The 21,684-nt window shown below is 35.1% G+C and overlaps 1 protein-coding gene and 1 pseudogene across 4 annotated transcripts in view; one reads left to right on the top strand and one right to left on the bottom strand.

Annotated features, from left to right (window-relative positions):
- Positions 1-21,205, bottom strand: part of LOC144291500 (glyceraldehyde-3-phosphate dehydrogenase pseudogene) — a 34,065-nt pseudogene extending 12,860 nt beyond the window's left edge.
- Positions 1-21,684, top strand: part of GABRG3 (gamma-aminobutyric acid type A receptor subunit gamma3) — a 686,820-nt gene that overhangs the window by 310,133 nt on the left and 355,003 nt on the right. The window lies entirely within an intron of this gene.

Raw genomic sequence — 21,684 nt, 5'->3', positions numbered from 1 at the left:
ACCTAATGGTTGATGGGTCAGGACACCTTAGCCTTGCAAGATGTCTCCTAGGAAAAAATACAAAGAAAAACTTAATTTATATTTTATTTTATTTTATTTTATTTTATTTTATTTTATTTTTGTTATCTATTTAAAGTAATATTTTAATGTGATAGAATTTACCATCTATGTATTGAGAAATTGTGATAAATGTGTTAATAAGGAAGGATAGAAAGACTTGAATTATTAAAGAATGTTTTGAAAAACTTATTAGGTAGATAAAGGATTACTTTTTTCCATGCAAATTTTTAAAAAAATAGAACTTCCCAAAGGTAAGTAAATGATAAAATTTGAACCAGTAAAGTCCATTTTCTTATAGCACTTAAAAGAGCTTTGTGATGAGGAGAATAAATTTTGATACTGAACTTAAAAAATATGTTTTGCAGGATGATAAGTCAAATTGCACACAGTCTATCCATAAACAGCTTTTGAGTTGCTCTATCCTAACTGAACACAGAGCCAGTTCCTGCAAGGAAATTTACATTATTTAATGAGCAGATCCCTTGAATTTGAAAATTCAAATATTTCTTTCTGCCAGTAACAGGAAGTATTTTGATTCTGCCTTGGAATACACTGATCATTACAAATTACCTAATTATGTGGGGAATTTAGAACATTATTTATATTATATTTATATCATTATATTATATAATGTTGATAAGGAAGAGCTAGGTTCTTGTCTCACAGAGTCAAAGAATGAATCTCAGGGACACAGGAGAGTGAGCAAAAGGATAGAAGTTTATTAAGCAAAGATACAGAGAAAGCTCTCAAAAGAGAGACAGGTCCCAGCAGGGTTGCCACCGAGGGCTTGTAGTGGCAGTCTTTTATTTTTTTTTAATAATAAATTTATTTTTTATTGGTGTTCAATTTGACAACATACAGAATAACACCCAGTGCTCATCCTGTCAAGTGCCCCCCTCAGTGCCTACCACCCAGTCACCCCCACCCCTCGCCCTCCTCCCCTTCCACCACCCCTAGTTCGTTTCCTGGAGTTAGGAGTCTTTATATTCTGTCTTCCTTTCTGATATTTCCTACCCATTTCTTCTTCCTTCCCCTCTATTCCCTTTCACTATTATTTATATTCCCCAAATGAATGAGACCGTATAATGTTTGTCTTTCTCCGATTGACTTATTTCACTCAGCATAATACCCTCCAGTTCCATCTACGTCGAAGCAAATGGCGGGTATTTGTCATTTCTAATGGCTGAGTCCACTGGAAGAAAGTCTCTTCAGTAAATGGTGCTGGGAAAATTGGACATCCCCATACAGAAGAATGAAACTAGACCACTCTCTTGCCCCATACACAAAGATGAACTCAAAATGGATGAAGGATCTAAATATGAGACAAGATTCCATCAAAATCCTAGAGGAAAACACAGGCAACACCCTTTTTGAACTCGGCCACAGTAACTTCTTGCAAGATACATCCACGAGGGCAAAAGAAACAAAAGCAAAAATGAACTATTGGGACTTCATCAAGATAAGAAGCTTTTGCACAGCAAGGGATACAGTCAACAAAACTAAAAGACAACCTACAGAATGGGAGAAGATATTTGCAAATGACGTATTAGATAAAGGGCTAGTTTCCAAGATCTAGAAAGAACATATTAAACTCAACAGCAAAGAAACAAACAATCCAATCATGAAATGGGCAAAAGACATGAAGAGAAATCTCACAGAGGAAGCCATAGACATGGCCAACAAGCACATGAGAAAATGCTCCGCATCACTTGCCATCAGGGAAATACAAATCAAATCAACAATGAGATACCACTTCACACCAGTGAGAATGGGGAAAATTAACAAGGCAGGAAACCACAAATGTTGGAGAGGATGCGGAGAAAAGGGAACCCTCCTGCAGTGTTGGTGGGAATGTGAACTGGTGCAGCCACTCTGGAAAACTGTGTGGAGGTTCCTCAAAGGGTTAAAAATAGATGTTCCCTATGACCCAGCAATTGCACTGCTGGGGATTTACCCCAAAGATACAGATGCAATGAAACGCCGGGACACATGCACCCCGATGTTTCTAGCAGCAATGTCCACAATAGCCAAACTGTGGAAGGAGCCTCAGTGTCCATGGAAAGATGAATGGATAAAGAAGATGTGGTTTATGTATACAGTGACAGTCTTTTATTGAGAACTGACTGGGAAGCTTGTGGCCTTGAGATTCCTGTGCTGTCTTGGTTTGAGTTAAGACTGGGGATAACATCTTTAATAGCTTACTTCGTCTTTGGGGTTTGGTTATTCTTTGTTGGTCACAGATGACTGTCTAAAAAAGACACCCTCCCCCCACACCTAAGGCAGGGTGGTGGTCTGGCTTATTCCTTTACCTCTGGTTTCCTTACACCTCAGCATTTTTGGGATTTCTGGGAGCCTGATCCCCTACCTAGCCCTGCCTAGCCCTGTTTGTCCCTAACTCAACGTCCTTTATATAATATATCATATTATGTTGGGATATTTATAATATTAAGAATGAAGTGAAGTCTTCTGTTAGGTAATAAGTATAAGAAATATTTTCAAAAAATGTGTTTAATATGTTTTGATAAAAATGGAATTATTGAATCAGCACAATTAGGCAAAAGGTCATGATTAGTAAGATCATGTCTCAAAGATATATTTGAATATGCAGACATTTAAGTATAGTTTTGAAGTTCTGTCAATCACAAGAGAAGGGATTAAAATCATGAAACTGGTGTGCACGTGACAATGACTAAGACTGTAAGGCTTAGAGTAAAAAGTTTACCTTATTTTGTAATAGACTGAGTCTAGAAGATGTATTATAAAAGTCTAGATCATATGAGATACTAGAATAAGTATCTCTGTTTTCAGCACTGAGGATTCACATTAGTGGATGAGCTGTTAAATTGAAATCTTTAGATATCTTATCCTCTATTGCACGTCAAATTCCAATTAAATGTGAACAACTATGAGCTTCAAGGTGCATTTGAGTAGCATTAAGAATTATTTACTCTTTTCTATGAAATCTTTCATAAATTCCTATCTAACTTTTGGAAGAGTCTACCAACTTAACTACTTTGGTTTGATACACAGACTGCACAACTTTTTTATTTACTTCCTCTGAAATTCAACATCAATGACCTTAATAAAATTCCCACATCAGATCTTTATTTTATTAAGTTTTCATTATTGTGAGGAGCAGCTGCTCAATGTTAACACCTTCTCTATTATTTAACAAGTGTTACATTCATCAACAGACTTTGGCCATCACCCCATATTTATTTATTGCCTTTTGCAAATAAATTAAAATGAAAAGATTATTTTTAAAAATTACCAACCTTTTCTCAGCCATATTAAGAACATTTTTAAAAGCTTAAAGTTAAACAATAATTGTTTCTGATAATAATATTTTATAATATAGAGAAGGAAAAGCGAGTTGGCTTTGGAATGAATCTCACTTCTTACATGCTTTCATCTTCTTGCTCTCTTTCCATATAAATTCTTCCTCTTTCCAAATAGTTTTTCAGAAACAAGAGGATGGTTAATCTATAAAATAGGCAATAGAAAAATAAGATATTAATGTAGCGGAATACTGAAAAAACACCCCTTTCTTCCACGTCTTCATGGGTTTTGTCATGAATGATTAATATGTTGGTGTCTGATCTTTATAACATTTTATTTTATAGGGAGCTGAAAACTGCTAATAAAAAACATCCTTCTCAGATACCCTTGAAAATTATTTTTATTTTATATGTTTATTTCTGCTGATACCCTGGATCAAAGGCTATCTGCTTAGGTTTTTAATTTGGCTACTTGAGAATTTTTTGTTGTTGTTTTGGAAAGATCTTTATAAATTTTAAGTTGATCATTTCAAGCAATTTTAAATTGTTTAGAGTGCTGCTAATGAAGTGAGACAGTATTTCCTTTTTATTAGTTGGTATTTTCGTTAAACAACAAGAAGTAGAATACTTAAGATAAAACTAAAGTCACTTTTGTTTGCCTCCTAACACTTATCTACTCTGCTGTGCTTAGAATCAACCACACCCATGAATTTGGTGTGAATTTTTCCAATCACTGTATTTTTTAACTCCACTAACTAGAAATACTATCTATAAAATCTAAAGTATGGCTTGGTGTATATTCAAATTCACACAAATGATATAATAGTCTGTGAGGTCTTTTAACTTGCAACTGGCATATTTTTAAAAACTAGCTATTTGGGTATGTATAGATCTACTTTATTCATATTCATTTAACTGCTATGCAGTATTCTGTTGTTTGTCTGAATCACAGTTCAGTTAGATAGTTTTGGCCTTTCCATTTTTAGAATTAAAATAATACAGCAGAGAACAATTTCATCCATGTCTCTCATATATGAGAGAATTTCTGGAAAATTCACATACAACTTATATAATAAGAGTCACTATTCAGAAAACATAAAGAACTTATTTATATCACCTAGGGAAACAAAGGGACAGTGCAGTAGAAAAATAAGCCATGGTTATGGACTAGGGGTTTGGAAAAGAGATAACTTGAGTCAGCAATTAACTATTTATTGAAGAAAGAAAGAAGGAGAAGAAACAGAAGGAGGAGGAGAAAGAGCAAAAGGAGGAGGAGAAGGAGAATTCATTAGTAAACAGTAATATTCAAATATTTGCATTCACTAGACTGCAAATCTTAAAACGTCTGACAGTATGCAACAATAGGAACTCTTTCCCATATCTTCCTAAAGGAAGTTAAATTCGTAAATTACTTTGGAGAATAACTTGTTGTAGGTAATCATTTTGGTCTTTGTTTGTTTGTTTGTTTGTTTGTTTTTAGGTAATCATTTTGAAATGAACTAAATATACATTTACAATTGTACCTCTCAATTGTTAAAATATTTTTATTATGAATAAATATTTATTATGAATGAATGAAGAAAGGTTTTTCTTCAACTCTTGAAGTAATGCTATAATTTTTGTACTTTATAATATAATGTCGATGTTGAGACAACCTTGTGATCCTGGCATAACTTTCATTTGTTCACGATGATTTATTATTTTTACACACATTTAGTTTTGGTACAATTATTTATTTAGGACTTTTGTATTTTTGAGTTTGGCAAAATAATGGCTTCCCAAAGATGTTTACATCAGAATCCCCAGAACCTGTGAATATTATCTTACATAAGTAAAGGGATTTTGCAGATGTAATTATGTTAAGGATTTAAATTGAGGAGATTATTTTAGTGGTATGTGAATCTAATTACAGGGGTTCTTATAAGAGGGAGGCATATCACAAGAGTCAGAGAAGGAGACTTGACAAGGAAAAAGCAATATGATATCAGACTAGAGCCAAGAAATGCCACAGCCCCTGGAAACTGGAAAAAACAAGGAAACGATTCTACCCTTGAGTCTCCACACAGGCATGTAGCACTGTTTGCCCATTTTAGACTTCTGACCACCAGAACTCTAAGAGCTGCAGTTGGTGCCACTACATTTGTGGTAATTTGCTGCAATAGCAGTAAAAAACTAATAATAAATGTTTTTAATTGCATTTGGTATTTTTCTTGCATTTTCTTTGTTTTTGCTTGTTGTCAATATTATTTTCGCTTCATAAAACCAATTAAATAGCTTCCTGATTTATTATTTTTATTCTCTGAATCAGTTTTACAAAAGAGAAATCATCCACTCAACATTTGGTAAAGAAATGATAAAGAGAATACTTGGACTATGTATGTTTTTTAAGTGACGGCTGGGGGAAGGTGTTGGCAAAATGTTTTACAACAATTTTAATTTTCTTAATTGCATGTGATAGCTTCCTGTTTTCAGTTTATTTTTAGGTTGATTTTGATAAATAAAAATTCTGCAGAGAATTTTCTATTTCATCTAAAATCCTAAATTTATTCACACCAGGTTGTTTGTAGTTTTCTTTTGTTATTCTTAAAACTTATACTATATTTGTGGCTGTACTCTTTCTTTTATTCTTGATATTCTGTATTTATGCTTTCTTTTTCCTTTTAAATCTGTCCTCTTATTCAGTCTCATCTTAATATTTTCTATATCTTTTTCTCCAGCTTTATTCACATATATATAACTCACATATAATAAAACTTGCTAATTCTATGTATTTCGTTTATTTATATTCAACAATTGTTGACAGTCATGTAACTTCCACTTCAAGCAATATTTCCATCACCCCATCACTTCACGCCTCTTTGCAATTGATCTCCTCCACTGATCTACCCAAAGTGGCCACTGATGTGCTTCATGTCACTATGGTTTTGCTTGGTTTAAAATTTTATATAAATGGAATGGTGCAATATGTAGTCATTTGTATTTGACAGCTTTTACTTAATGCCATGTTTTTAGGATTCATCCATGTTGTATATATCAGTAATTTCCTTTTATCTAATTAATATTTTATAGCATAGACTACTACAGTTTATTCATTCACCACTTTACATACATTTAAGTTGTTTCTAGAGTTTGGCTATTATGAATAATGCCACTCTGAATATTTTCATACAAATCTTTAAGTGAGCATATGTTTTTATTTCTTTTGAGTAAATTCCAAGGAAACGGGCCTGCTAGGTTTGGATGATAAGTGTATGACTAACTTTATAAGATGCTGACAAATAATTTTCCAAAGTGACTGCACCATTTTGCATTCCTACTAGCAATATAGAAAATTTCAGGATACTCCACATCTTTAGCAACACTGAATAATGACTTTGAACATCTTTGATAGGATTAAATTTGGGTCTACAATTTTATTAATTTTTCCTCATTATGCCTGATGTTTTTTCTTCTGTTCCTCTTTTCCTACCTTCTTTAAGGGGATTATTTTAATATTATTAGAATACAGTTGTAGTTTTTAGGTTGTTTCATGTATAATATTTTGCATTATATTTGAGCATTTGCTTTTGAAATTAAAGTAGGCTTCCTTAAGTTTTCACAATCTATTTAGAATTGATGTTGTACTACCACACACAAAATACAGAAATTCCAAAACTGCATAAATCCATATAAATCCATTTACCTTTCTCCCCTGTACTTAATGCTTTAGTTGTTAAATGCTTTGTATCTGCCTATATTATACATGAGAAAATATGATTTTTGCTCAAAACTGTCACGTTTATAAGGAAATTAAGAAGAAAAATGCAAAAAGTTGGTGATTTTTATTTACAAAGGTATGGGACATTTGTGAAGTTCTTCTAAGTTTTCATATATCATTTCTCTTGAGCCTGAAGAATTTTCAGTATCGTGTGTGTGCACTACACTTTTGTCCAGTTTGGTTATTTAGATATTATTTCTTCATTTTCTTTCTGCCCATTCTATCTCTTCTTTCTTTCTTTTTTTTAAAGTTTTTATTTATTTATTTATTCATGAAAGACAGAGAGAAAGAGAGAGAGAGAGGCAAAGATACAGGCAGAGAGAGAAGCAGGCTCCACGCAGGGAGCCCAACATGGGACTCGATCTCAGGTCTCCAGGATCAGGCCCTGGGCTGAAGGCAGTGCTAAACCACTGAGTCACCTGAGCTGCCCTCTTTCTTTTTAAATAAGACTCTGATTCCTCAAATATTGGTGTTTAAAAGTCTCCAAGGTTTCATACAGTTTTGTTTCACTTTATCTTACTTATTTTTCAATCTGGACAATCTATCTTTTTGAGTGCATTGGCACTATACTCTGTCATCTATATGACATGGATGAACTCTTCATGGATGAACTTAACTCCCTGTATTGACTAAAGAATATGAAAAATAATTCTAACAACATCACAGAAAGCGTAGGGAAAACCTAATCACCTAACTAACTTTGTAAATAAGCAGAGTCTGTAAGACTAAAGACTGAAAACTGTACATAAGAACTGTATACTAGATGATAAATGTGTGCTTTATGGGGGGTATGGTTTAAAATTCTGATACCACTATATAGTATACTAAAGTTGCACAATTAAATAAAGGGATGGCAGATGTAGGAGTTAGGTGTTCCATGGTTGGAGTGAGAATTTTTACATAAGCAAGGGGAGGAGGCTGGAATGATATGTGTGGTAATGATTTAGAGTTGGTAATGATATAGCTGAGTGTGAATTCATGTTTAGCTTAATATTGATATAGTTACAAATAGCGACATTTATAAATAAATGTTTAAATAGAATAGTACGCACATAGACATAATCCCTTGTTCTTTCAGCTAAGAGTGCCTAGAAGTAATGACACCTCACTAGCAAGCATAACTAGTATCCAGATAGTGGTTTCTAATACCAAGCTCCAGTAAAAAAGATCTAAACCAGGGCTTCTTAGAGAAATGGCATGTTCCAGGACCAGGGAAGGAAATACATGAGTCTGGAGTATCCCATAGTGCCATAAAGCAAGACAGTTCTAAACACACACACACACACACACACACACACACACCAATGGAGGTATGTCAAAATGCACATGGGCTGATAAAAGAGCTCCCCCTGGCCAAAGCTGGAAGAATTCAAGCCAAAAATACATGAAGTATAATTGATTTATAAGTGAAACTATAAAATAAATACCAATGAGAACATACTGATATAAATGAAAGATTAAAAAAATAAATTAATATGGAAAAGAGGCAAATCTTCCTTATAAGGAAATTCCAGATAATTTATGTAAATACTTCTTTCCAGGAGGTGGAGCTCAACCGTTCTTCCAGAATTTGAGTGTGAACTGGACTTAATGATTTTCTTTTAAACAGTAGAATATGAAAATAGGGCAAAAAAATACCTTACAGAGGAGAAACCTGACAAACATGACCCAATCCAGGGGATCAATGCCAACATCAGCAGTGGTAAGCAAGCATGTGCCCTTAATATGATGAGTGTGTCACTATATCTCTGTGGTCTTCCTCCCAAAAGCCATAACCCAAGTCTAATAATGAGAAAAACGTCATACAAATCACAATTAAAGACCTTCTACACAGTCCTAACTAGTGTTTTTCCAAATTGTCAAGGTAATAAAAAACAAAACAAAGTCTGAAACTGTCACAACCACAAAGATCATAAGGAGAAATGACAACTACAGCGTGGTACCTTGGATGGGATTGTTATGGAAAAACTCAAGTTTGTCTACTCTTGGGTTAAAAACCAGTACTCAAGTGATAAGTTTTGATTGGAAAGGAATATGAGCTTTAGTCAAGGAGGCTGGCCACTTGGGGAGAAAGAAGACTTGCACAAAAATCAATTCTGAGGTTTCTGCCTGGCCCAAAGATTACTAAAGGAAATTTTTTCATCAGTAAAAGGGTGGTCTATAAGACTTCATTTTTTTTTCTAAGATTTTATATATTTATTTATTCATGAAAGACACATAGAGAGGCAGAGACACAGGCAGACGGAGAAGCAGGTTCTATGTAGGGAGCCTAATGTGGGACTCCATCCTGAGGCTCCAAGATCACAACCTGGGCTGAAGGTGGCACTAAACCGCTAAGCCACTGGGGCTGCTCTTTCAGACTTCTTAATTATGTGCAGACTCAATAGTGCCAGCTACATCATGGTGCTGAGAGGTCTTGTATTGGTGCCTGGGGGGGAGGTTGTGAAAGAGGGTTTGGTTCTGAGTCTTTTTAAGAAGCAATGCATGATCTATAGATACACAAAGAAAGGTTTAGGTATTCAATCATGTGGGCTAATCATGTGGCCTAAATCATGTGCTGCTAAAATTTAAAGACTACTAGATTGGCTGGAGGGGTCCAGGCATTGACCTTAGGATGGTGGAATAAAAAAAGTATATTTGGTGGAAACTAGGAAATCTGAATAAAATATGGACCTTATTTAACAATAATGTATCAATATTGGTGCATTATATGTTACAAATATTCTGTAGCAATCTAGCATGTTAATTATAGGAAAAACTGGGTAAAGGGTATATGAGAACTTTGTACTACCTTTGCAGTTTTTCTGTAAATCCGCAACTGTCCTTAATTTAAAAATTATTAAGAAAATAAATAAAACATAAAAAATATTTAGTTTGTTAAATTATACAATGAATAATAGGTGTCCCAATGACAACAAAAGTTCTATTTTCTGGGGCACCTGGGTGGCTCAGTCAGTTGACCATCCTACTTGGTTTTGGCTCAAGTCATGATCTCTGGGTCCTGGGATAGAGCCCCATGTTGGGCTCCTTGCTTGGTTCAGCATCTGCTTGAGGTTCTCTCCCTTTTACTTACCCTCCCCCTGCTCCTCTCAAGCTCTCTCTCTCTCTCCTTCAAATAAATAAAATCTTTTTTTAAAAAGTTCTCCTATTTTCTTATAAAATGTTTCTCAGTAATTTTAGAATGAATAATATTAACAGAGAATTTTATAGGTGTTTCAGAAATACACATATACACACTCAAATATACATGCACACATACTGTATTTATTGCCAAGCTGTGCTAAAATTTCCAAGATATATGAATATTTGGCTGATGTGATGTGGGCCAGAAGAAAATCATCAAGAAAGAATTCTTGAGACATTTTCAGTGAAAAAAGGGTGTTTTTATTATTGCACAGGGATAGGACGTGTGAGCAGAAAGAGCTGCACTGAGTTTGTGAGGAGTAACTGATTATATACTTTTAAGTTGGGGGAGTAGAGATAAAGGAAATCTCTAAAGTTATTTTCATATGTTAAAGAATACTTACAGGATCCTGGAGGTCTGGCTATTGTCAAGCTAAGGTTGTTTTTTTGGCCTCTACCAAAGCATTAAGGCAGTTTTGATTCCTTGAGGAATATCTAATACTCTGCCTGTCTCAAGTATTTGTCAAAGGGCTGCAAGTTGTAAGGAAATTTAATTTTATCTACATTTCTTTTGCCTTTATTCTCCTCATCAAGGAACCTTCCATAACTGACTATTCTGATTACTATAAAGTTAGCTATAACCCATGCATATGAAAATAGATCCAGGATTAATGACTTTGTGGGTTTTTTAAAAAGATTCTATTTATTTATTCATGAGAGTCACAGAGAGAGAGAGCGGGGCGGGGGGGGGGGGGGCGGGCAGAGACATAGGCAGGGAAAGAAGCAGGCTCCATGCAGGGAGCCAGATGTGGGACTCAATCCTGGGACTCCAGGATCACGCCCTGGGCTGAAGGCAGGCACTCAACCACTGAGCCATCCAGGCATTCTGGATTAATGACTTTGGATTCTAGGATAAACATGGCCCTCCATGTAATTTTAGATATCACTTGTATTTTTAGAATAATAACTTTATTGTAGGTTGCTGTGAATCTTAATGCTTTGTATGTTAATATCTGTGCTATATCTAGATGACATATTAGTTTAGCCTTGGTTTCCATTCTCAATATTAATCTTCAAAATCATCCTCTTCTATGATCTGTACTCATATAATTGAATCTCACTGAAATCTATCAATATGGCAGCAGATGGTCTTATTTTAAAATACCAGTTTTCATTTAACTTCAAGAAGTAAAACAAAATTATGCAGTCCATTTGAGAAGTTTTTCGGTTAATGAAAACATCCTATAGAAAGTGAATATTTTGTCCTTTTTTTTAAAATTTTTTTATTTATTGATGATAGTTACAGACAGAGAGAGAGGCAGAGACACAGGCAGAGGGAGAAGCAGGCTCCATGCACCGGGAGCCGGATGTGGGATTCGATCCCGGGTCTCCAGGATCGCGCCCTGGGCCAAAGGCAGGCGCCAAACCGCTGCGCCACCCAGGGACCCCTATTTTGCCCTTTTATAGTATTCCAAATCTTGTCAAAATCATTTAACTCTCTAAGGTGGACTGAAGAACAAACTTATGTATTTGGGGCAGAGTTGAAATTGTGACCTCAGTTCATTTTGCTATACACTTATGGATCTAAGCACTGTTGGGAAGCCATCTGTTAGAAAGTAGAATCTGCCCTTCCTTTTGTGCTGTTCTCTTTTTATGTCTAATAAATTTGGCTATGGATTAGATGTATGTGTGTGTGTGTGTGTGTGTGTGAGAGAGAGAGAGAGAGAGAGAGAGAGGAAGAGAGAGAGAGAAAGGGAGGAATGGGCGTGTCTCCCCATGTAACTGACACTTCAAATGTCTTTGAAGCATTTGCATACTGGTGTTAGAACAGGTTATCTGACATTGTTCTCTCAATAATAAGCCATGTCACTTAGTTGAAGTAAGGACTGTGTCCTGCTGTGGAGAGATGGGAGGGAAGCAGTGATGTGAAAAGCGACTTTCTAAAAGCTGTTACTGTTGCTACCATGATGCAAACTATTTCTGTAACAGCAGTAAACAGAAGTGCTTTCAGACAAGGGACAAAGGGAAAAGAAATTGGGGCTATTTCCATAGCAACATAGATTTACTATTGTTTGTAGATTATTACTTTTCTTTACCCAGTAATATTGATATTAGTCATTAATAATTTTACAGGAGTAGAAATATAGAAAGCCCTGATCCTGAACTAATGGCTTATAATGTAAGACATAGAACCACATTAATTGAACATGTCACTAGATCCAGGGGTGATGCTATGAATTTGGATGACTGACATGAGGGAAACTAGGGGATTGCTGACTGCTACAAATGTTGCTTTTTTATTTTTCTGCAAAATTCAGAGACATTTTCCTTAATTAATTTGTACCAGGGACTGTGTCAGGGGGACAAGTGCAAGATATAGAACAAGTAGACATTAGAGAAATCATGTAAATGGAATTAGGTTTAGAATGTGTGGAGGGAATCTGAATAGATTGCAAATTACATAACAAAGATCAGATAAAAAAGAAAAATATAATTGCTGTGAGTGTGTTCATTGGAAGTAAATGCTGGAGGGACAGGAGAAAGAACAGCAAACGGGGTAAGATCGGAGAGCTAGAAAATCATTTTAGGGCTATACATGCTCAATTTGAAGTATTAAAAGCATATGAAGTATTAAAAGGCACTCATTCAGCAAATGTTTCTTGAGCCTGTCCTATATCCAGATACTATTTTGAATACTTGGAGTATATAAGTGTTTTAAACAGACAGGCATCCCTGTCTTTATGGAGCTATATTCTCAAGGAAAAACACAGACTATAAAAAGTAAAATAATAAATAAAGTTGTGTGTGTGCATGAGTGTGTACATGACAAGTACAATAAAAGAAGGTATGAAGGTGCAACTGTAATTTAAGATGGGAGCATCAGGGTTGGCCTCATTGGGGAAGCAATATTTGAGGTAGTTAGCCATGACAAATAGCTTAAGGAAGAGCATCACAGTAAGAAAGAAGGGGACTCTGACAATATCACATGCCCAGATCATGGCAGACCAGGACCAATATCCAGTGCCTGTCCTCTTGTCTCATTGTCTTCTCTATCCCTCCATTTTAAACTATTGTCCATCAATATAATTTCCTGTTCAATTATTCTAATTCAGAGGTTCTCAAGGGGTTTGTCCTTGGATCAGCAGCATCAACATTACCTGGGAGCTGGTTAGAAATATAAACTATCAGGCCCCATCCAAAGACTTACTGAATTGAACACTGTATTGGGGGGTTCTATGTTTTAATAAGCTCCTCAGGTAATTCTGATAGTTATTTCTCTATATACACTGTACATCCTTCTCATTGACTTCCCTCACTTTTGATTCTGGGGTCTGTAAATCTTTCATAAATGACTCCTAATTTATCAACTATCCTAGTGCCCAAACATCCCAATTTGTTTTTTTGTAAGAAGAAAATATTCAACAAAATTTATTCCAGAATGTAGAAGATATACCTTCAAGGTACCATAATCAGAACTAAGTGGGGACCCATGGGTGGCTCAGTGGTTGAGCATTTGCCTTCGGCTCAGGGCATGATCCCACGATCCTCAGATGGAGTCCTGCACTGGGCTCCCTACGAGGAGCCTGCTTTTCCCTCTGCCTATGTCTCTGTCTCTCTCTCTGTGTCTCTCATGAGTAGATAAATAAAATCTTAAAAAGGAAAAGAAAGAACCAAGTGAGGACAGAATGGATACCCAAAGATGAAGACCTGGCCAGGTGCTATCCTAACAAAGAACAAATGTAAGAAAAGCCAAGTTCTGGGACACCAGTTCACCCAACCTGGAAGGAATTCTGGGGGAAAGAAATCTCATCCATGGAGAAAGAAAGGATTTTCTAGAACCAATCTGAAAGCAAAGTGCATCTGGAAAGAGAGAAACATCAAAAGTCACTGTCAAGTCAATTTTCTTTTCTTTTTTTTTTTTTTTAAATTTATTTGTGATAGTCATACACAGAGAGAGATTGAGAGAGAGAGAGAGAGGCAGAGACATAGGCAGAGGGAGGAGCAGGCTCCATGCACCGGGAGCCCGACGTGGGATTCGATCCCGGGTCTCTAGGATCGCGCCCTGGGCCAAAGGCAGGCGCCAAACCGCTGCGCCACCCAGGGATCCCGTCAAGTCAATTTTCACCTAAATATGCAGCAGTGTCAGTTTTCAATGAAATTTTGTTATGTTTTCTTTCTTTCCATTACTTAATATTAGAATTCTCCCCTCAAATCCTAACCTAGGGCTACAATTTCACTGAGATGTCAAATAAAGTCAGTCCTTTCAGGCAGAACTGTGGAGATCTTCTTTAACCCTCTGACCTACCTCTATTCTGAGCAGAGACAGGAACTGGGAGGGAGAAAGTGGCTTTCTACTTTTTTAAGGGTTAATTTGCTCTATGAGTGACCCTGGTCCTGTAGGCTTGCCCTTCCTGGTATGGGATCTTTACCCACAGGTAACCTGTGACAGGGGTTACTGGGATCCACGGTGTTTGTGACCCACTGTGCTTAGAGTAAAGATCTTACCTGTTAAGTAAGTTGGGGCTGCATGAAGAATGAGCCTCTGTCCCCTCAGTTGCACTTAACCTTGACTAGAACTTGTGTAACATGAGAGTGAGGATGGTGATGAGGAAACCTAATTATAAAAGATGCTAAGACTGGGGCGCCTGGGTGGCTCAGTGGTTGAGTGTCTGCCTTTGGCTCAGGTTATGATCCTAGGGTCCTGGGATTGAGGCCTACATTGGACTCCTCACAGGGAGCCTGCTTCTTCCTCTGCCTCATCTCTACTTCTCTCTCTGTGTGTCTCATGAATAAACAAATAAGATCTTTAAAAACAACAAAAAAGAAATGCTAAGGTATTCTTTTGGCTGTGATCAAGTGATCCTGGACAGTAATTCCACATGAAAAAAGAAAAGCACCTTGTAAAAGTAACTATGTAATTATAAAAGACAATATAATTGCATATTTTTTGATTTAAAAAGCAATTGCATAAAACAATATGTATATATAGAGAAATTTAATTACTTAATAATAATAGCATAGAGAAAGTGAGTGAGAATAAAACTATATTAGATGAAGATTACTGAGACCAGACTAATTTGAATCCATTGGAAAAAATGAAAAAAATCGAGAATGATAAATAAGATGGTTAATATAAAAACTCTATAATTATAAATATATACTGGCTTTCTTTTCTTCTTTCAACTTTTTAAAAATGCATAAGGTTATATGGAATAATTAAATAATGTGTTGAGTTTTTTAACCTATATGTATGACATTTATGTCATACATATAACAATAACACAAAAATCAGAAGAAGTAGAGTTATGTAGGAGTAAAGTTTCTACAGTTCTCTGGAATAAGTTTGTGCAAATCTGAATATATTTAATAAGCATGCATATTGTAAACCCAAAAACAACAACCAAAAATATAATTTTTAAAATGTAATTTTAAAACTCAAATGTTCTATTAGAAAATATCCACTTAATGTAAAAGGAGTAAATGAGCAAGGAACAAAAGAATAAAAAAGGATGAATAATATTTTAAAAGAGCAAATGGCAGATGTAAATCCAACCAAATGACATTAAGTCTGAATGAATTAAATAATTTAATTAAAGGCAGAGATGATCAGATAAGAAAAAAAGAAAAGGACCCTGCATACTGTATGTTGTCCACAAAGATATACTTTAGATTCAGGGATGCAAAACGTCTGAATGTAAAAGGTTGAAAAGAGATTACTACAAAACCATCCAATATTAGCGTGCTAAAGTGACTACTATACTAACATCAGGCAAAATTGACTTTAAGAAAAACACATGTTGCCAGAGATAAATAGAGATATTACATAATGATAAAAGGATCAATGCATCAGGAAGATATTAACATACATGAACATAAAAACAGACCACAAGTAAGATCAGCAAAGGGAATATAGTTAGTGGTATTATAATAGTATTGTATGGTGAGAGATTGTAGTTATACTTGCAGTGAGCATAGCATAATGTATAGGATTGTCCAATCACCATGTTGTTCACCTGGAACTACTGTAACATTATGTCAGCTATACTTATATTTTTTTAAAAAGAGCTCCAAAATATATAAAGCAAAAACAGTTGAAGAGAGAAATATACAATTCAACAATAATATTTGCAGTCTCCAATGCCCACTTTCAATAATGGTTAGAACAAATAGAAATCAACAGGGAAATAGAAGATTTGAACAACAATATAAAGTAATTAAACCTAACAATTGTCTCTAGGATACTCATCCAAAAACAGCAAAATGCACTTTCTTCTCATGTGCACATGGAACATTCTCCAGGAATAAAAAACAAACAAACAAACAAACAAAAAAACATATCCTAGGCCATAAAACAACTCAATAAATTTAAAGGATTGAAATCATTCAATGTATAATCTTAGCAACAATGGAATTAAGTTAGAAATCAATAATTTTTATAATTAGAAAATCTAATGAAGTCTATTTTTTTTAAAGTAATATGTGACCTTTCCATGGTTCTTGGCCATAAGGTCAAAATTTCATAATTAACTGTTTTTATATACCAACAGAAAATCAGTTAAAACTAAACTTTTCTTAAAGATACAATTTATAATTTCCTATTCTAAGTTAGACAGGAAAAACATTCTTCACCCTTTCTCACTTTATTACAGCAATAAAAAATATGGGCATTGTGTCTGGAGCACCTATTTGAAGACACTGAAAATTAAATAGTAGCAGGTGGATTGGGAAAGAACACCAAAATTTGAAATACCACACATGGTCAAGGAATTTACAATTGTTTTTCTTCCAGGGTCTTCTGATCTGAATTCAATACAGTTGGAAATCTGGAAGTTAGCATTGTTTTGCAGACAATGAGAGATTCTAAAATAAGCCCACTAGTCTGGCTTGAGGAGTTGGAAAAGAACTCCAAATTCATAGAGAGGATAAAAATCTCCCATTTCCTCCCCCATTTCTTCTGTTTTCTCAGATATGAGTTCCTATATGAATCAAGTGTATTTCTGAATAGTATATTTAGTATATTTCTAATATAAACAGTATATTGCCAATAAAAATAGTATATTTATTGGAAATAGCATATTTCCAATAGTATATTTCCAGTATAAATCTACATTAGAAAACAGAAAAGTTTGAAAACACCATTTAAAATAAGTCCAAAATTAAAATATTCAAGTATAAAGGTTAACAAAATATTCACAGTGTCAGTTTATAGAAAACTAAAAAGGCTAATAAAAGAAACCAAAAAGGACATAAAGAAGTGAAGAATCACAGTGTGTTCCTTGAATGGAAGGCTCATATAGTAAACATAAAAATTATCCACCAATCGATAGATAATTTTAGTGCTAAACCAATCTAAATCCCAGAAAGATTCTTGGAGCTATAGGCTAAGGATTCTATAATTTATCTGGAAAGGCAGAGGAACTAGACTATCCAAAATAATTCTGAAATTCTGAAATAATATGATATAGCTTTACATATATATAATATATGGAATATATAATTTTGGAAAATGATAGAACTGTTCTGTGCCCTTATTATGTTGATAGTTACATATATATATATATAACAAAATTTGGGTGATTAGCAAATTGGAACCTGAATGTTAAACATTCTAATCAAAAGCATTATTTCTCTTCTTATGGTGACAGGAGAAGAAATTACATTTATGCACAGAAATCCTTTAATCTTATGAAATCATGTGCTTTAAAATTATTTTGGTAATATTGACCATTTTTATAAAATATTTTCATTATAAAAATACTGAGAATTTTCAAATAATTAGAATGGTCTTATATCTTATGTTCTTCCCATGCATCTGTCCTCTCAGCCCTGCCCTAAAACCCTGACTTCTCCATTCTCACTGTGGCATCCATCCTGAGGGTGTGGTATCTTCTTTAATGCCTGAAAAGTGTCTAGACAGCCTCCCAGTCCTACTGTGGGGACTGATTTCCAATCTGAAGATGAGGTGAACAGTTTCTTTCCCAGATGACTGGCTCAGACTAATACTTCTTATTTGCCAATTTGAGTGGTGGCCTCATGGGACCCATGCAACAACAAATAATCCAATTAAAAAATGGACAAAAGACATGAACAGACATTTCTCCAGAGAAGTACAGATGGCCAATAGACATGTGTCCATTTTTTAATTGGATTATTGGTTTTTGGGTTTTGAGTTACAAAAGTTTTTTAATACATTTTGGATATCAATCCCTTATTGGATATATAATTTGTGTATATCTTATCCCATTATATAAGCTGTCTTTTTGTTTTGTTGATTGTTTCCTTTGCTGTGCAAATTTTTTCATTTTGATGTAGTCCCAATAATTTATTTTTGCTTTTATTTCCCTTGTCTCAGGAGACATATATAGAAAGATACTGCTATGGCCAATGTTAGAGAATTACTATCTATGCTCCTCTAGGATTTTTATGGTTTCAAGTCTCAATTTAGGTCCTTAGTCAATTTTGAGATTATTTTTGTGTATAGTGTAAGAAAATCACCCAGTTTCATTCTTTTGCATGTAACTCTCCAGTTTTCCCAACACTGTTAATGGTACTATTTTCTCCATTGCATATTCTTGCCTCCCTTGTCATAAATTAATTGCCACATAGTTGTGGGTTTATCTCTGGACTCTATTCTATTCCATTGGTCTATGTGTATTTTGTTCCAGTACCACACTGTTTTCATTACTACAGTAATGCAATCCAGGATTTGTAGTCTCTTGAAATCTAGAATTGTGATACCTCCAGTTTTGTCCTTATTTTTAAAGATTGCTTTGGCAATCTGTCTGTTGTGGTTCCAAATTTGTTTAATAACAAATATTAAAGTTCTGAATGACTTGCACCTTCAATTCCAGGGTTTCATACATTGTCTCTTTTTTTTTGAGAGAGAGAGAGAGAAAGAGCATGCACAGTGGGGGAGGGGCAGAGGGAAAGAAAGAATATCAAGCAGGCTGCACACTCAGTGCATAGCCCAATGGGGGACTCAATCCCACAACCCTGAGATCATGACTCAATCCAAAATCAAGGGTCAGACACTAAACCGACTTCACTAGGTACCCTCTGGGTTTCATACATTCTGTAAGAAGATTCTGCATAGAACATTCTTTTTTCTTAACATAAAATGACATCTCAGAAATTGAAGGTACAAATCTTTAAGAGCTTTAATATTTAAAAAAAAAAACAAACAGGAAAAAGGTCATTCTGGGTCTTGTCTCTTTTGTGAAGATTAAGGAAGGTCCAAGATGCTGCAAAGTTGTCTCTCAAAAAGTTTTGCCTCCGGTGCCAGAGGCATTAATGGGGAAGAGCTGAATGTTTGCAGCCAGAAAACTTAGGGGCTTATGGGGCTGCTTTAGAGCTTAGGCAGGCATCTAGACATCTACACACACCCTGGTTTTCTCTACGTATCTCCATGCAAAGTTGTACTTTACAGTGGGAAAGCACATTTTATTACTTTTCAAAATGGACACTAAAGTTTGCTTTGTTTAATTGGAAATGCTAATCAACTAGAAACTTTCTTTTAGGTGTTGCAACTACCTTCTCTCTCTGAAAAAGTCTCTGTATATGCAAGAATTTTTAACAGTCTCTGCCAGTGTGCAGGGATATGAAAAGGGAGGCATACTGCTGTGACTATTTGCAAAAAGTGGTATTTACTTCATATTCTCACTTCTTCCATAGCTGGCACACCTTTTCATAAATTAGTATATAGATAAAATTGCTTTATATATACCTTTAATATACATTTGAGTAACATATATACACTTACATGAAATAAGCTTTCAAATAGTTTTTAAAACTATGAATATATGAATATGCCTAAATATATATTTTAAAAACAAATGGCCCTAATGTGTTGTGTAAACTGTATTTTTCTGTAGTACAATTAAAAGTGATCTATGAATCATTATTTTTCCAACTTGCATAGAGAACCTTTGGCATTAAGAATTTTTGAAGCATGTCTAAGTTTTCACTTTCCTAAGTGGTGAGGTGAGATATGAACCCAGGCAACTTGGCTCTAGGCTATGCTTCCATTAGAACACACTGGGTGAGGAAGCAGAAGAAATGATAGAACAGTGGGTTTTGCAGTTCTTCCCTTAAGAACAACATAAAAAGATGAGGGGAATAAGTCTGAGTGGGTGGTCAGACATGAGCCAAGATGCTTTCCTAGTCCTTGGTGCTTGTAGTCTTGAAGTTTATTGGAATGACCCCAATTTTTTAGAAACCTGGGTACAGTGAAGCAGCTTTGAAAGTTACCTCCTCTGCTTTCATGTTGCACTGTATCTCCAGGCATGTGGGATCCCAGAATCACTCCCAGTTCTGGCATCTGGAAGGCATTCAATACCATTTTTGAGGACTAGAGTCAACACTGAATTGGACTACAATGGCATTTTCATCATTTAATTCCAATCCCTTTGTGAAAACAAAATAGCAATTGTTAGATAGTGGAAGGCCATATTACATTTTCAAATGAAAATATTAATGATGTATTTGCAGTCCATACAGAAATTCCAATTTCCCTAAATACCAGTGAAATACTCTTAAACACCTATATAACAACCAAAACGACTATCTGAGTACTGTACTGGTTATGAATTATAATTCTCCTTGACATTGCAGGGGACACATGCTACAATGTAAAGAATAGAGAGATAATATTTAAAAGATAATAGAGATACTATCTAAAATTGGGCCCAATTTTGCAATAGGTTTGGTAGGTCTGAAGACATGAACATCACAAACCTCAATGAGCTAAACTTTCCAGGAAAGGGAAGGTGATTGAAAAACATAATGCAACATCTGACTGAGCCTATCAGTCAACTTGCTCTGTAACAAAACATCCTAAAATCTAGTGGGTTTATATTTTTCCTCATGCTTCTTGGGTTGGTTGGTCAAGTTGTCTGATCTAGGATGGCTAGGCTAGAGCTTCCCATAAATAATGGCATTACTCACCTGTCTGGGTTTTTGGCTTGATTTGAGCAGGGGCCACGAACATGTCTGACCATTTGTCTTATTTTCAGAAGATTGGCCTAGACTCATTCATTTGGTGGTTACAAGGATTCCCGAGGGCAGAAAGAGGGGTCAGCCCCAGCACTCAAAACTTTCCAAGTCCCTGTTTCTGTCAGATTTGCTATTGAGTCACATGTCCAAGGCTATGGACAAAGTAAAAGGAATTCTTATGGCTATTTTCACAAATAACTCACCAGACTATAATAAATACTTTCACCTTTCCCCTACCTCTTAAACTTTTTGCTAATGGGCATAGAAAGATTCGATATAGCAGATTTCCACTTGATAGTAAATTTGGATAAAAATGTTTGTGAACTGTTATAGTGAGCATTGAGACAGTGAGAGTTTGGATAGCAAGGATAGGTGCATTTACAAATGGAAAACCTGAAAGTGGCAGAAACTGTGTTTAAGAACAAACGTTATGAACACCTTTGTGTTTTACTTCTGACGCTTTCATCTTGACAT

The sequence above is a fragment of the Canis aureus genome, chromosome 2 (genome assembly GCF_053574225.1).
Source record: "Canis aureus isolate CA01 chromosome 2, VMU_Caureus_v.1.0, whole genome shotgun sequence".
Lineage (NCBI taxonomy): Eukaryota > Metazoa > Chordata > Mammalia > Carnivora > Canidae > Canis > Canis aureus.
Note: the sequence above shows the minus strand (reverse complement) of the source record. Positions and strands in the feature narration are given on the sequence as shown.